Source organism: Bufo gargarizans, chromosome 2 (genome assembly GCF_014858855.1).
Source record: "Bufo gargarizans isolate SCDJY-AF-19 chromosome 2, ASM1485885v1, whole genome shotgun sequence".
In the NCBI taxonomy this organism is placed as follows: domain Eukaryota; kingdom Metazoa; phylum Chordata; class Amphibia; order Anura; family Bufonidae; genus Bufo; species Bufo gargarizans.
The window spans coordinates 447,551,532-447,568,739 of record NC_058081.1 but is presented as its reverse complement, the minus strand read 5'-3'; positions in this window follow the sequence as shown (position 1 = coordinate 447,568,739).

The following is a 17,208-nucleotide window of genomic DNA, read 5'->3' as shown; positions in this document are numbered from 1 at the left end:
GGCAGACTCGTTAGTGGTATAAAGTGAGCCATTTTACTGAAACGATCAACTACCACCAAAATCACTGTTCTCCCGGAGGAACTCGGCAGATCCGTAATAAAGTTCATAGACAAATGCGTCCAAGGACGAGACGGAATAGACAATGGAAGAAGTGAACCAGGCGGTCGAGTATGAGCAACCTTTGACCGAGCGCAGGTTTCACAAGCTGTCACGTAATTCTCAATGCTCCTACGTAACCCTGGCCACCAAAACCTCCGGGATACTAGATCACAGGTAGACTTACCACCAGGATGTCCAGCGAGAACAGTATTGTGATGTTCCTTGAACACCTTGTATTGTAGGTCCTCAGGAACAAACAACCTCCCTGGGGGACAAGAACCAGGAGCCCCCTCCTGGGCTCCCAATCTCCAATTCAGGGTACAGAGCGGAGACCACCACCCCATCCGCCAAAATCGGCGCGGGATCTTCTGAAGCATCTGCCTTGATGTTCTTGACCCCTGGACGAAAGGTAACCACAAAATTGAAGCTGGTAAAAAACAGTGACCATCTGGCCTGCCTAGGGTTCAGACGCTTGGCAGATTGCAGGTAAGCCAGATTCTTATGGTCAGTATACACCGTAACAGGGTGAGATGCCCCCTCTAACCAGTGACGCTATTCCTCAAAGGCCAACTTGATAGCCAACAACTCTCTATCTCCAACATCATAATTCCTCTCGGTGACCGAGAGCTTCTTGGAGAAGAGGGCACACGGGACCCACTTGCCAGGAGATGAACCCTGTGACAGCACCGCCCCAACACCCACCTCTGATGCATCAACCTCCACTACGAATGGCTGAGACACATCCGGCTGCACCAGAATGGGAGCAGACGCAAAACGCTCCTTAATAGCCAAAAAGGCCTGCAATGCCTCATCCGACCAGACGCAGACATCAGCGCCCTTCTTGGTCATATCAGTAATAGTGATGAGCGGGAGGTGCCATATTCGATTTTGCGATATTTCGCGAATATTCGATTGAATATTCGTGTTATATTCGTCGAAATCGAATATTCGTAATTATTCCAATTATCGCGAATAATATGCGATTTTATATTTTTTTTTCACTTAGGCAATGTTCCTATGACTAATTGACTATGGCTAGGCTATATGTGTATTTTACGAATATTCTTAATATTGCTCTAACTTCGTCTTTTAGAATATTTGTAATATTCTAAAAGACGAAGTTAGAGCAATATTATGAATTTTCGTAAAATACACATATAGATTGTAATTTAGCTAATATAGTGCTATAATCCTTTTTTTTCTCAAATTTGTGTTGCCTCTTATGAACTTAAGTTTTGTAAAATATGTACACTATTAAAAAAATTACTATATTAGTATATTAGCTAAATTACAATCTATATGTGTATTTTACGAATATTCTCAATGTTGCTCTAACTTTGTCTTTTAGAATATTCGTTTTATTGCTCTAACTTTGTCTTTTAGAATATTACGAATATTCTAAAAGACGAAGTTAGAGCATTAAGAATATACGTAAAAAGTTGAAATCGCAATTCAATTATTATAACTTGAATTAATCAAATTGCGATTTCAACTTAACACTGCTATATTCCATATTTGTTAATTCTAGCCTAATGGAATATAGCAGTGTTAAGTTTAAATCGCAATTCGATTAATTCAAGTTATAATAATCGAATTGCGATTTCAACTTTTTACGTATATTCTTAATATTGCTCTAACTTCGTCTTTTAGAATATTCGTAATATTCTAAAAGACGAAGTTAGAGCAATATTACGAAATTTCGTAAAATACACATATAGAATATTTTACGAAATTTTCTAATTTTGCTCAAATATTACGAGTATTCTAAAAGACGAAGTTAGAGCAATATTAAGAATATACGTAAAAGTTGAAATCGCAATTCGATTATTATAATTTGACTTAATCGAATTGCGATTTCAACTTAACAAACACTGCTATATTCCATATTCGTTAATTCTAGCCTAATATGGAATATAGCAGTGCTAAGTTGAAATCGCAATTCGATTATTAAAACTTGAATTAATCGAATTGCGATTTCAACGTAATTCTCAAATCCGACAGTACATTCTAGTATATGGAGACGTTCCCATGGTGATGGGGATGCTCCATGAGCACGGAACTCGGCAGAAGCGGCAACAGGCACTGACTGGAGCAGCCAGGAAGCTAGAAATCCAAAGGACAGGTAAGAACAACTTTAGGGAAGTGGGAAAGTAAAAAATATAACAATAAAAAAAAAGAATATTCGATTTTGCGAATATATAGAACGATATTCTAAATATTCGAGAAATCTCGAAATTGCGATATTCGAGAAAAAAATTTGCAATTCTAATATTCACGCTCAACACTAATCAGTAAGAGGTTTTACTATGGTAGAATAATTCAAAATAAATTTTCTATAATAATTCATAAACCCCAAGAACCGCATCAAAGCTTTCTGATTCTCTGGTCAGTCCCACTCCAGAACCGCCCGGACCTTTTCAGGGTCCATACGAAAACCGGAATCAGAAAGCATGTATTCCAAGAACGGAAGCTCTTGCACCGCAAACAAACATTTCTCCAATTTGGCATATAACTTATTCTCCCGAACGATCGTCAAAACCTGTCTCACATGATCCTGATGGGTCTTCAGATCAGGAGAATAAATTAAAATGTCATCCAGGTAAACTACTACCAACCTCCCCATCAAGTGATGAAAAATGTCATTGACAAATCGCTGAAATACTGCTGGCGCATTCATCAACCCAAAAGGCATCACCAGGTTCTCAAAATGACCCTTGTGCGTATTGAAGGCCGTTTTCCACTCATCCCCCTCCTTGATTCTGATCAGATTGTAGGCCCCTCTCAAATCCAACTTGGAGAACACCTTGGCTCCAACAATCTGATCAAAAAGATCAGAGATCAAAGGCAGGGAATATGGATCCCGGACTGTAATACGGTTCAATTCCCGGAAATCCAAACACGGTCTCAGTGATCCATCCTTTTTCTTCACAAAGAACAAACCTACTGCCACTGGAGACTTAGATGGTCTAATATGACCCTTTGCCAAACTCTCGGCGACATACTTTCACATTACCTCTCTTTCGGGTTGAGAGAGGTTGTAAAGCCGAGACTATGGCAACTTAGCCCCCGGAATGAGATTAACTGGACAATCATAGTCTCGATGAGGGGGCAATTCCTGAGCCCCACCCTCTGAAAAGACATCCGCAAAATCCGAGAGATACTGAGGCAAAGCCGTAATGGACACACCAGAGATAGATGTGCCAAGACAATTATCCGAATAAAACTCACTCCAACCAATGATTTGTCTCGCTTGCCAGTCTATAATTGGGTTATGTCTAGTCAACCATGGCAACCCCAAAACTATGGGAGCTGGCAAATCCTTCATGACAAAGCAAGAAATAATTTCTGCATGTGAATCACCCACCCTTAAGTAAATACCAGGAACAATGTGAGTAAGGCTCCTTTGAGAAAGAGGGGAAAAATCAATTGCAAAAACACGAATCTCATTCTCTAAAGTGCAAGGACTTAGTCCTAGGTTTGTAAGGAAAAGAAAGTCAATTAGGTTTACCCCAGCACCACAATCAAGGAATACATCAACAAACACATTTTTTGACTCCAGCGCCACCATAGCTGGAAGGAGAAAACGGGAACTGCAGGGAGCTTGCATACCTGTCTGCTCCACCACACTATTCATACTACCAAGTTTGAGGGAATTTTTTTTTCTTTTTTCTTTTTCTCTTCCACTTGTGGTTTAACATAAGTCAATGAAAAATAAAATGACCCCTCTTTCCACAATAGTAATATAGATTGTGCACTTTTCTAAAGTCTCTACTATCAGAATGGCAAGATATCTGACCTAACTGCATGGGTTCCTCCCCTACCCCAGAGTTATAAGTAATATCACCCTGGGCAGCAGGTGAGACAAAACCACACGCAGGAGGGATCCCTTGCACGGAGGGACCCTTACACCTCTCCCTGATACGTCTATCCAACCGTATAGCCAAAGACATAGCATTCTTCAGAGTATCCGGGTACTCATGAAAAGCCAGGGCATCTTTCAACCTTTCAGATAACCCCTGACAAAACTGACTACGTAACGCAGGGTCGTTCCACCCCGACTCAGTAGCCCATCTCCTAAACTCTATGCAGTAACCCTCTGCAGTATGTTTACCCTGTAGTAAGTTACGCAATTTTGATTCTGCCATCGAGACCCGATCTGGGTCATCGTAAATCAATCCCAGGGTTTTGAAAAATTCCTCCACCGACCTGAGGGCCAGAGAACCGGGAGGCAGAGAAAAAGCCCAGGATTGCGCGTCCCTATTAAGCAGAGACATGATGATACCAACCCTCTGATTTTCATTACCTGACGAAAATGGATGCAGTCGAAAATACAATTTGCATGACTCTTTAAAGCGGAAAAAAATCATCCGTACCCCCTGTAAATTTCTCGGGAAGAGCGATTTAAGGCTCCCCACCAATTTGACCTGTACCTGATGCCAGAACCCTCTGACACTGTGTGACTGAACTACGCAGATCCGCAACCTCTAGGGATAAGCGGTCCTCACTGCATCAATTGACGCCATCACAAAACCGCTGAGTAATGGCAGTCACAGTATGGCGGATTATAATGTCATGACGGGCGAGCTCTCAGACTCACAGATAACCCACCAACCAGGCTCTGGGCGAGAGACAGGGGAAGGGTCACCTCCTAGCTAATCCCTGACCTCTTTCCCTGCACTGCTCAGCCCACATGCAGACCTTAAAGGTAGGTGTGATGTGTCCCCGTGCCTGGGCTGAGAAAACCCTAACTTCCCTGAGATGGTGAAGAGGGGAAATAGGAGCAGCCTTCTTGCACAGAACCTGGATGGGAGAGATGACACAAAACAACCAAACTTGAATCACACTTATTTTTCTGAGCTGGAACAGACAGACAACCTTTCTTCCTAGCTTTCAAGACCACAATGATTAGTATAACCCGCTCAGAGCACTGGGCTGGTGTGCTATTTAAACTAATGACCCCACCCAGTGCACCTGATGAGAGGCGGATCCAGCACGGCTCCTAAACAAACACTAAACTCGTGTTGCTATCCTGGCCGACCTCTGCACATCGTCAAAGTGGGGCATGACACGGACCATGTGATGAGTGCAGTGCCGTCATCAAAGGTCCTTTTTCTGTGCACAGCAAAGATGAAACCAGAAGAGAAGACGGGCTGCGCGAACAAGTGGATTAAGGTGAGTTATATTAATATTAATTTTTTTAACCCCTCCAGCCCTATTGTACTATGCATTCTGTATTAAGAATGCTATTATTTTCCCTTATAACCATGTTTAGAATTTTAGAAGCAATTTTTCATTTGTTCAATAAAATTTCCAAACATACTTTTTTAACCCCTTCCTGATATGTGACATACTATTACATCACAGCAGGAAGTGACTTCCCACAAACTGACGTAATAGTACGTCATGCTGATTGGGGGGCACAGGAGCTACGGTCTCTGAATCAGTGCAGGGGCGTGGCTGACAGCCCTGACCCTGCTGTATATACCGGCATCACTGTAAACGTCTATGACAGTGTATTAACCCTTTGTATGTCGCAATTAATGCTGATCGAGGCATATAGGAGGATTGCAGAGGGAAGAGGCTCACTTTGACTTTGTTTCTCCATTGGCCCCCTGAGCTGCAGGGGACAATGGCTGCCATGGTAACCCCAGGCCTTGAAAAGGCCTTGGGGTATGCCATGTACAAAAGCTTATGAGGCCCAGCGCCTAAGCTGAGTTTCATAGGCAAACTGTCAGTGTATTACTGACAGTTCTTTGCAATATAATACAGCATGTATTGTTTTGCATTGAAACAGGGATCAGTCCCTGAAATGGTGAAGTCCCATACTGGGACAAAAAACAAAGTGAAAACAAATGAAAAAATAAAAGTTCCTGTGAAAAAAGGCCCCTTTCCCCAAGCCATATTTTATTAAAAAAAAAAAAAAAGACTTATTAGGTTTTATCTTGTCCGTAATGACCGGCTCTGTATAACTAAATGCATGATAAGGTGAACGTTGTAAAAAAAAAAAAAAAAATATATATATATATATATATATATATATATACAGTACAGACCAAAAGTTTGGACACACCTTCTCATTCAAAGAGTTTTCTTTATTTTCATGACTATGAAAATTGTAGATTCACACTTAAGGCATCAAAACTATGAATTGACACATGTGGAATTATATACATAACAAAAAAGTGTGAAACAACTGAAAATATGTCATATTCTAGGTTCTTCAAAGTAGCCACCTTTTGCTTTGATTACTGCTCTGCACACTCTTGGCATTCTCTTGATGAGCTTCAAGAGGTAGTCACCTAAAATGGTCTTCCAACAGTCTTGAAGGAGTTCCCAGAGATGCTTAGCACTTGTTGACCCTTTTGCCTTCACTCTGCGGTCCAGCTCACCCCAAACCATCTCGATTGGGTTCAGGTCCGGTGACTGGAGGCCAGATTATCTGGCGCAGCACCCCATCACTTTCCTTCATGGTCAAATAGCCCTTGCACAGCCTAAATGTGTGCTTGGGGTCATTGTCCTGTTGAAAAATAAATGATGGTCCAACTAAACGCGAATCGGATGGAATAGCATGCCGCTGCAAGATGCTGTGGTTCAGTATGCCTTCAATTTTGAATAAATCCCTAACAGTGTCACCAGCAAAGCACCCCCACACCATCACATCTCCTCCTCCATGCTTCACGGTGGGAACCAGGCATGTAGAGTCCATCCGTTCACCTTTTCTGCGTCGCACAAAGACACGGTGGTTGGAACCAAAGATCTTAAATTTGGACTCATCAGACCAAAGCACAGATTTCCACTGGTCTAATGTCCTAGAATATGACATATTTTCAGTTGTTTCACACTTTTTTGTTATGTACTGTATAAACAGTGCTAATTCCCTTTGCCTCTCAAAAAAGTGTAATATCGAACAATCAAAAACTCATATGTACCCCAGAATGGTACCAAAAAAACCATCAGCTCTTCTCCCCAAAAATGAGCTTGCATACAATATAATCACCAGAAAAATAAAAAAAATGGCACAAAAACATGAATTTTGTTTCAAGAATTTCAATAAAAATTGTAAAACGTAAATTGAAAACTATATAAAATTGGTATCTCTGTAATTATACTGACCAGAATAAAGGTACCATGTCAATTTTACCACACAGTGTGCACCATAATATCAAAACCCAAAAGCAATAACAGAGTTGGTGCCTTTTCTTGATCCTGCTTCCCAAAAATAGAAATAAAAAGCAATCAAAAAGTTGTAGGTACCTCCAAATAGAACCACTGTTAATGGAAAGTTATCCTGCAAATAATTTAGCCTTCACACAGCTCTGTTGACAGAAAAATAAACATATGGTTCTCAGAGAAATGACTGTACTGGTAATGGTAACCCAGAGTTTGCTCAAAAGCAACATGGTGACCATAAAACAATGCATCTTAGCTGCAAAAGACAAAGGGCAGTCTTTAGTTAATGGCCATTTATGGCATTTTCAGCACCAAGTAGAACCCGCCTAACAAAGGTGGCACGAACTGAGCACAACATATTGGGCATTTAAATGGCTTATCTGTAGAAAGCTTTCAAAGATAATTTCATACACTCCCCTGTTTATTTATTTCTGAAAAAAAAAAACTGCGGGGTAAAATTGCTCACTTCACCCCTTAATAAGTACCATAAGGGGTGTAGTTTCCAGTATAGGGTCACTTCTCAGGGGTTCCATTAATTATTTCACCAAGGAGCTTCTACAGTTGTCAGCACAAATAATGTAAATCACTGCAATGGGCCTCAACTGGTGCTCTTCTATTCCGAAGCCCTATGATGCCCACACCAAAAATTAGGGCCACATGTATTTATAAAACCAGTAAGCACAGCATAACAATAAGAGAGTTGACTTTTCACACTGGCATAAACTGGACACAACATATATTGGGAACTGAAATGGCATACGGTATCTGTGTAAAAATTCTAATTTTCACTTTGCACCACCTACAGTGAATGCATTTTTGCAAAACACATGTGGGGTCAAAATGCTTACTCTTACCCCCTTGGAAATTTCTGTGAGGGGTGTTGTTTCTAAAATGGTGGTCACTTCTTGGGGGGGGGTTCTTTTTTTGGGACGTTAGAAGGCTTAGAATTTTAGAAACAATTTTTCAAATGTTCAATAAAATATCCAAACCTACTTTTTTAACCCCTCCCTGATATGTGACGTACTATTACGTCACAGCAGGAAGTGACTTCCCACAAACTGACGTAATAGTACATCATGCTGATGGGCGGGCACAGCAGAGAAATTAAAATGTTTAAAATTGTGCAGAACTTGAGCTCCTTCTCCCTGGCTAAGAGCGGGGCGCTGCAATTGGATGCGCTCGCTGCCAGGGAGAGGATAACCGAGCCCACTAGAACTTAGAGAACAACGCCTACTATAACTTTGTTGCCTCATTTGCATATGAGGTGACAAAACGTAGCGGCCGAACAGGGGGTCCATTTGAATTTTTTTTTTTTAAAAGTGTCCGGACATCAGTGAGAGCAGCCCCATAAGGTTGTATAAAAATTTAACACACTATTTTCTGATGAAAGGTCCTTTTTAACCCCTTAAGGACTCAGCCCTATTTCACCTTAAGGACTTGGCCATTTTTTGCAAATCTGACCAGTGTCCCTTTAAGTGCTCATAACTTTAAAACACTTTGACTTATCCAGGCCATTCTGAGATTGTTTTTTCGTCACATATTGTACTTCATGACACTGGTAAAATGAAGTCAAAAAAATTATTTTTTTTGCATAAAAAAATACCTAATTTACAAAAAATTTGGAAAAATTTGCAAATTTCAAAGTTTCAGTTTCTCTACTTCTGTAATACATAGTAATACCCCCAAAAATTGTGATGACTTTACATTCCCCATATGTCTACTTCAGGTTGGAATTATTTTGAGAATGATATTTTATTTTTTGGGGATGTTACAAGGTTTAGAACTTTAGAAGCAAATATTGAAATTTTTCAGAAATTTACAAAAACCCAATTTTTAGAGACCACTACAGCTCTGAAGTCACTTTGCGAGGCTTACATAATAGAAACCACCCAAAAATGACCCCATTCTATAAACTACACCCCTCAAGGTATTCAAAACTGATTTTACAAACTTTGTTAACCCTTTAGGTGTTGCACAAGAGTTATTGGCAAATGGGGATGAAATTTGAGAATTTCATTTTTTTGCCTAATTTTCCATTTTAACCCATTTTTTCCACTAACAAAGCAAGGATTAACAGCCAAACAAGACTGTATCTTTATTGCCCTGACTCTGCCGTTTACAGAAACACCCCATATGTGGCCGTAAACTACTGTACGGCCACACAGCGGGGCATAGAGTGAAAGGTGCGCCGTATGGTTTTTGGAAGGCAGATTTTGCTGGACTGTTTTTTTGACACCATGTCCCATTTGAAGCCCCCTGATGCACCCCTAGAGTAGAAACTCCCTAAAAGTGATCTCATCTAAGAAACTACACCCCTCAAGGTATTCAAAACTGATTTTAAAAACTTTGTTAACCCTTTAGGTGTTGCACAAGATATAATGGAAAATAGAGATACAATTTCAAAATTTCACTTTTTTGGCAGATTTTCCATTTTAATATATTTTTTCAAGTAACAAAGCAAGGGTTAACAGCCAAACAAAACTCATTATTTATGGCCCTAATTCTGTAGTTTACAGAAACACCCCATATGTGGTCGTAAACTGCTGTACGGGCACACGGCAGGGCGCAGAAGGAAAGGAATGCCATACGGTTTTTGGAAGGCAGATTTTGCTGGACTGGTTTTTTGACACCATGTCCCATTTGAAGCCCCCTGATGCACCCCTAGAGTAGAAACTCCCTAAAAGTGACCTCATCTAAGAAACTACACCCCTCAAGGTATTCAAAACTGATTTTAAAAACTTTGTTAACCCTTTAGGTGTTGCACAAGATATAATAGAAAATAGAGATACAATTTCAAAATTTCACTTTTTTGGCAGATTTTCCATTTTAATATATTTTTTCAAGTAACAAAGCAAGGGTTAACAGCCAAACAAAACTCATTATTTATGGCCCTAATTCTGTAGTTTACAGAAACACCCCATATGTGGTCGTAAACTGCTGTACGGGCACACGGCAGGGCGCAGAAGGAAAGGAATGCCATACGGTTTTTGGAAGGCAGATTTTGCTGGACTGGTTTTTTTACACCATGTCCCATTTGAAGCCCCCCTGATGCACCCCTAGAGTAGAAACTCCAAAAAAGTGACCCCATTTTAGAAACTACGGGATAAGGTGGCAGTTTTCTTGGTACTTGTTTAGGGTACATATGATTTTTGGTTGCTCTATATTACACTTTTTGTGCGGCAAGATAACAAGAAATAGCTTTTTTGGCACCGTTTTTTTTTTTTGTTATTTACAACATTCATCTGACAGGTTAGATCATGTGGTAATTTTATAGAGCAGGTTGTCATGGACGCGGCGATACCTAATATGTATACTTTTTTTTATTTATGTAAGTTTTACACAATGTGTCATATGTTTATAGTGGTGTCTATTAGTTAGACCCACCATAAAGTGTTCTCAGTAGTCTCAAATATCTGTATGCTGTTAAGTGAGTTTGCCTTTGTGTATTTAATATAAGATTTAACTTTTATTCTTATTATTTAAAATAAATATGAGACAGCTGAATTTAGTGAAACTGCTGCGCTGTTTAGAGACAGAAGGGGCCAGTTATGTAGTACAGGTTAGAGGTACTATGGCTGGTCAGTTTGTATATAGAGGACAACATTAGTATATTTTACTAGAATTCCCTATATCTCCACCCTACTTGACCTACTCTAGTCAGGGTGATGACCTAAATGGCTGTAGTCAGGGCACTCGTCTTTGAAAAGACGACCCCCAGCCTCAGGAACCTCGGACCTGTTCTATAATTCCCTATTCTCTTACCTCTCTGCTGTTGAATCCCTTTCCTTTTATCCGACGCGTTTCGCCTGATTAGGCTCCTCAGGGACTAAGGAAGATTATCCGGTGTTGCAGGCAGTGGCTCTCATCCGGTTCGATCATGCGGCAGTGGCGGCGTTTGTGAAGCTGTGTCTCACTTTTGTGCGCCTCGCTCCTGATGATTTCATTGTTAAAACAAAAAAAGTTTTAGTTTCTCCATAGTCTAAGAGCCATAGTTTTTTCAGTTTTTGGGCGATGATCTTATGTAGGGTCTCATTTTTTGCGGGATGAGATGGCTGTTTTATTGGCACTATTTTGGGGTGCATATGACTTTTTGATCGCTTGCTATTGCACTTTTTGTGACGTAAGATGACAAAAAATTGCTTTTTTTAAACCGTTTTTATTTTTATTTTTTTACGGTGGTCACCTGAGGGGTTAACTCATGTGATATTTTTATAGAGCCGGTCGATACGGACACGGCGATACCTAATATGTATACTTTTTTAAATTTATGTAAGTTTTACACAATGATTTAATTTTTGAAACAAAAAAAAATATGTTTTAGTGTTTCCATAGACTAAGAGCCATAGTTTTTTCAGTTTTTGGGCGATAATCTTGGGTAGGGTCTCATTTTTTGCGGGATGAGATGCCGGTTTGATTGGCACTATTTTGGCGTACATGCGACTTTTTTGATCACTTTTATTACCTTTTTTGGGAAGTAAGGTGGGCAAAATTTAAATTTTCTCATAGTTTTTATTTTTTTATTTTTATGGCGTTCACCGTGCGGGGAAAGTAACATGACCGTTTTATAGATCAGGTCGTTACGGACGCGGCGATACCAAACATGTGTAGGGAATTTTTTTTTTTTCATTTCTAATTAGTGATAAATGTGTTTTTTGATTTTCACTTTTTTTGCACTTTTTCTTACTTTTTTTTTGACCCAGACCCACTTGGTTCTTGAAGATCCAGTGGGTCTGGTGTCTGCATAATACAGTACAGAACCTATATAGGGTTCTGTACTGTATTTTACTTACACTGAACAGATCTATGCTTTCAGCACAGATCTGTTCAGCACCATGGACAGCAGGACGCCTGAGCAGGCGTCCTGTTGCCATGGGAACCTTCCCCGTCTGCCACAACTTCGCAGACGGGGAAGGGTAAGGACTGGGGCTTTGGGGGGCTGTCTGGGGGCTCTCTCCCTCTCCCATCGGGGGGCTGCAAAGGCACAGCAGCCCCCCGATGGGAGAGGGAGGGAGCCGCATCTTACTGTTAACTCTTTCCATACAGCGGTCCGTACGGACCGCTGTATGGAAAGGGTTAAACGGCTGACATCCATTCACAGATGTCAGCCGTTTATACCAGGGTGCCAGCAATGTGCTGGCACCCTGGTATACCCACTAGAAGCCAACGATTATTCGGCGGGAGGCGGGCGGGGGATCGCGATCCCGCCTGCCGCACCGCCCGCCTCCCGCACCGCCCACACCGCCCGCAACACCCCCCCCTGCACCTCCCACCAGGCTAAAATCATGCAGGGGTGCAGGGGGGGTGATCACTATATATTTGAGCCACACTAAAGTTTCTGATCGCCGCGGTCAGGGACCGCGGCGATCAGAAACAGCAGAAATAGCAACAAACCGCAGGTCTGAATTGACCTGCGGTTTGCTGCGATCGCCGATACGGGGGGGTCATATGACCCCCCCAGGCGTTGTGACAGGATGCCGGCTGAATGATTTCAGCCGGCATCCTGTGCGGCTTAACCCCTGGGGCGCCACAATCTCAATTTAAACTCATGACGTACCGGTACGTCATGGGTCCTTAAGGACTCGGGAAACATGCCGTACCGGTACGTCATGGGTCCCTAAGGGGTTAAAGGAAAATGGAGGGGAAATTTTAAACATTTCAGTTTTTGTGGAGATTTTCCATTTCCATCCATTTTTCCTGTAACACAGCAAGGGTGACCAGCAAAAGAAACCTCAATATGTATTACCTTGATTCTGCAGTTAACAGAAATATCCATATGTGGTCATAAACTGCTGTATGTGCACACAGCAGGTTTCAGAACCACCATATGGTTTTTGTAGGGAAGATTTTGCTGAAATGGTTTTTGGGTGCAATGTCACATTTGAAGAGACCCTAAGGTACCCCTAGCTCAAGAAGTGATCCAATTTTGGGAGTTACACTCCTAAAGAAATTTATGGAGGGGTGTAATGAATTATTTTACCCCATAGGTGTTTTCTATAATCTAGAAACACTTGGCTATAAAAATGAAAAAGGCAATTTCTTCTAATAAATGGTGCATAAGTCGCAGAATTTTCATTTCCACAAGTGGTAACATGAGAAAAGCAGGCAGAATTTGCTGGCATGGCTTTCGGGTTACATGGTGCGTTTGATGAGACCCTGAGGTACCCCTATAGTGTAAACCCTAAAAAAGTGACCACATTTTGGAAACTACACCCATAAAGGAATTCATTTAGGAGTCTAGTGAGTGCTTTGACCAAACTGGCGTTTCATAGAAATTAAAAACACTTGGCTGTGAAAATGAAAAATTACAGTATTTTTCTGACCATAAGACACATCTATAATATAGAGGAAAATAAGAAAATATATTTTTTTTTTTTCATAAGCCGTCATTAGCATTGCACTATAAAACTCACTCCAATTTTCCTTTTGCTTTAGGGGGGAAAAAGTGCATCTTATAGTCTGAAAAATATGGTTCATTTTTTCCAATAAAATATTGCTTTAACCCCATATTTTTTATTTTCACAAGGGATAACCGTGGAAAATGAACCCCACAATTTGTTATATATTTTCTCCTGAATAAGACAACACCCCATATGTGGTTGTAAACTGCTGTATGGGCACACAGCTGGGCTCAGAAGATTGTGCATTTGAGGCCTAGTTTGGTGATTCATACACCACTGGCCAAAAAACTTCAGAGGCTCTGAAGGCCCAAAAAGTGACCCCATTTTAGAATCTGTACCCCTCAAAGAATTTAACAAGAGTTTTAATGAACAATTTTACCCTACAGGTGCTTTGCAAAAATGAATTCACAGCTGATGGTTCAAAGTGAAAATTGCAATTTTTTACACACATATGCCATTTCAGTGCCAAATATGTTGTGCCCAGCGTGAGCCAATGTGAAAAGTAAGCCCTCATATCTAAATAAGCTTCCTGGTTTAAAAAAAAAAACACCCTACATGTGACCCTAATCTTTTGCCTGGACATACCATATGGCTCAGGAGTAAACCAAGCTCTTTTGAGGCACGCTGTGGTGATTTACGCATCCTGTGTTGACAACTGTAGCGGCTCTGGGGTGAATAAATCAAAGGAACCTCTGGGGGGGCAGAGCTAGTGCCAGACGGTGATGGCCGCCTGAAGTTACTGCTCTGTGCACTACAGCATCCTTCCAGCCTGGTATCACTGCGATAACGATCAAATATGGCCAAGATCAGTAATCCCAAGACAGGGGAACATACCAGACACCCGAAGTCGGGGTAAATAGCGGAGATATGGAGAAATTTATTAAGAAAGCCGCTGCCACATATGTCTCCAAGATGGTGCCGACGACTCCACGAGCGGCGAACCAGAAACAGCAAGAGGAAGCGGGCGCAGCAAACGGAGGTGAGATTGAATCGGGCAACCTCCCTATATCTCGCTCATATCTAAAAGAAATTCTGTCAACCTCATTATCCTCAGTGCTGGAACCACTAAGCGCTGACTTAACGGCCATAAAACAAGATGTTCGCCATATAGGAACGAGAGTATAATCCTTAGAAGACTCTCAAGCAATAATCCTCCAGCATCAGGCTGCAGTAACGCGAAAGAAGCAATTCTATCTAGAGTAGGAGACACCAATAACATCATGTGGGATGGCCACAAAATCTATGTGTTTCAAGACCTAGCGCAATCTACACTGAAAAAAAGAAGAGCACTTAAACCCCTAACCGATTTGCTACGATCACGCAAAATTCTATATCGGTGGTCTTTCCCTTTCGGATATTTGGAGTCGCAGAATCCAAATATCCTCTTTCAGTGACTTGAGCGCGGTTTACAATGTACTACAGATCGACTCACTAGCCATCTTTAATAGGGACCCCGTCCAGGAACTCGCAGACCTGCCTGAATTGCCAAGACAAGATCCCTTTTGTCCCTAGTCTGCTAGGGACAAAAGGGACAAAAGGAATGCTACTCCCAGAAGACTCCCAATAAGAGACTGATCTAGCTAAACCTTGCACAATGAAGGCAATTTCTCTAGTCTAAATGTTCTCCTCCAGATATTATACCTATTATGGGCTCTAGCCCTTTACCTTACTGGCTAAATATTTTATGATTATCCATCCCTCTTTCTTTTCTCCACCTGTCTGGACTTTCTGAGTCTTGGACCTGATCCTTACTTCTACCGTAGGGTGTTGTAACACACTACTGTTCTTTTTTCCCCCTTCTCTACCTACCTATCCCTGTCACTTCTCTCTAAATTATACAAGTTTCACTCAAAAGGCTATCTATGCTTAGCTTAGCCTTATGTTTTATAACCTGTTTACTTTTCTTTTTGTTCTGATACTGTTTTTTGTTGCAGTGAGTGCTTCCTAACATATGTATCTTCAGAAATGACACAGTGGACCCCCATGAATCCCCTTCGCTTCACCCAGGGAGGCTGAGTATATATATTCTTATTTGGCATCTTATGACATACCATATAGAGCAGAAGCATCACCCTTCTGTACAACCATCTCAACCTGGCTAGTCTCAAAATAGTTTCTTACAATGTGAAGGGATTTAACTCGCCATCTAAGAGATGCCAGATCCTTTCACATTTGAAGAAAATGGATTGCTCTGTCCTCCTTTTGCAAGAGACCCATTTTAGATTCAATCATTACCTGAACCTTTCTTACTCTCGGTTTCCGACCTGGTTCCATTGTGGATCAGATTCATCAGCCTCCAGGGGTGTAAGTGTGGGATTCAGCAGAGATTTACCTTTTCAACACTGTCACCATATCCAAGACAGTGAAGGTAGATATATTCTAGTGAAAGGCAAAATAGTTAATCAAACATACACATTCATCAATATTTATGCCCCTAATGTGAATCTGATTATTTAGTTAAAACTCTTTCCCAATAATAGAATCCTTCAGGGAAAGTGTAGTCGTATTGGGAGGAGATTTTAATATTACATTAGAACCTCAATTGGATTCATCCTCTCAAAGATCTGCCCTATCCCAGAAAGCTCTCAAAATCATCTGCAAAAAAACTCCAAAATACCCACCTGGTGGACGCATGGAGAATCCTAAATCCCTACAACCATGACTACACCTTCTTCTCCAATGTACATGGTTCCTATCACAGATTAGACTATTTGTTCATCTCAAAAGAACATTTACAACTGTTCCAGGAAATTCAAATAGGATCTATCCATCTATCAGACTACTCACCGGTGTTCCTGAAGATCTCCACTCCCCAACGAGATCCCCGTGCTTTTAAGTGACGGCTCAATGAACAATTAATATCCAGTCAAACTCAAAAGGAGCAGGTGCAAAAGTTGCTAGATGAATATTTCCTGTTAAATTCCCTCCCAGAAACCTCCTCCCCATGTAACTTGGGATGCCCACAAAGCTTATAAAAGAGGTCAATTCATCAGCATCGGAGCTAGACTCAAGAAAGAGAGGGCAGCCCAGGTAGATGCTTTATTAGCAGAGATACACAAATTATAACTTCTCCACAAACAACTTAGTTGCCTCCCATTTAACGAGATTGACAGATCTTAGGTCAGAACTTAAGAACCTTCTGAACAAGGCCTCCGCTAAATGCTATCTACATTCCCAGTGCAAATATTTTGCACATGGGGATAAAGCATCCAAGTTTATGATTTGCCCGAATTAAACAAAGGAAAGCTCAAAAATATATCTGTAATATACATAAACCAAGAGGAGGTATAGCAGTAACAACAACAGAAATAGCCCAGCAATTCCAACATTTCTATCTAGAGCTTTATAATATTTCTCACCAAGACCCAATGAAAGACCTTACCTCATCCCAGAGCCCTATTAATACCTTTCTGTAATCCTTAACACTCCCCAAACTAGATAATACTCAGAGGGAATCCCTGCAATCTCCTTTTACTGAAGAGGAACTCTTAGCAGCAATAAAAAACCTTCCCAATGTGAAAGCCCAGGACCGGATGGTCTG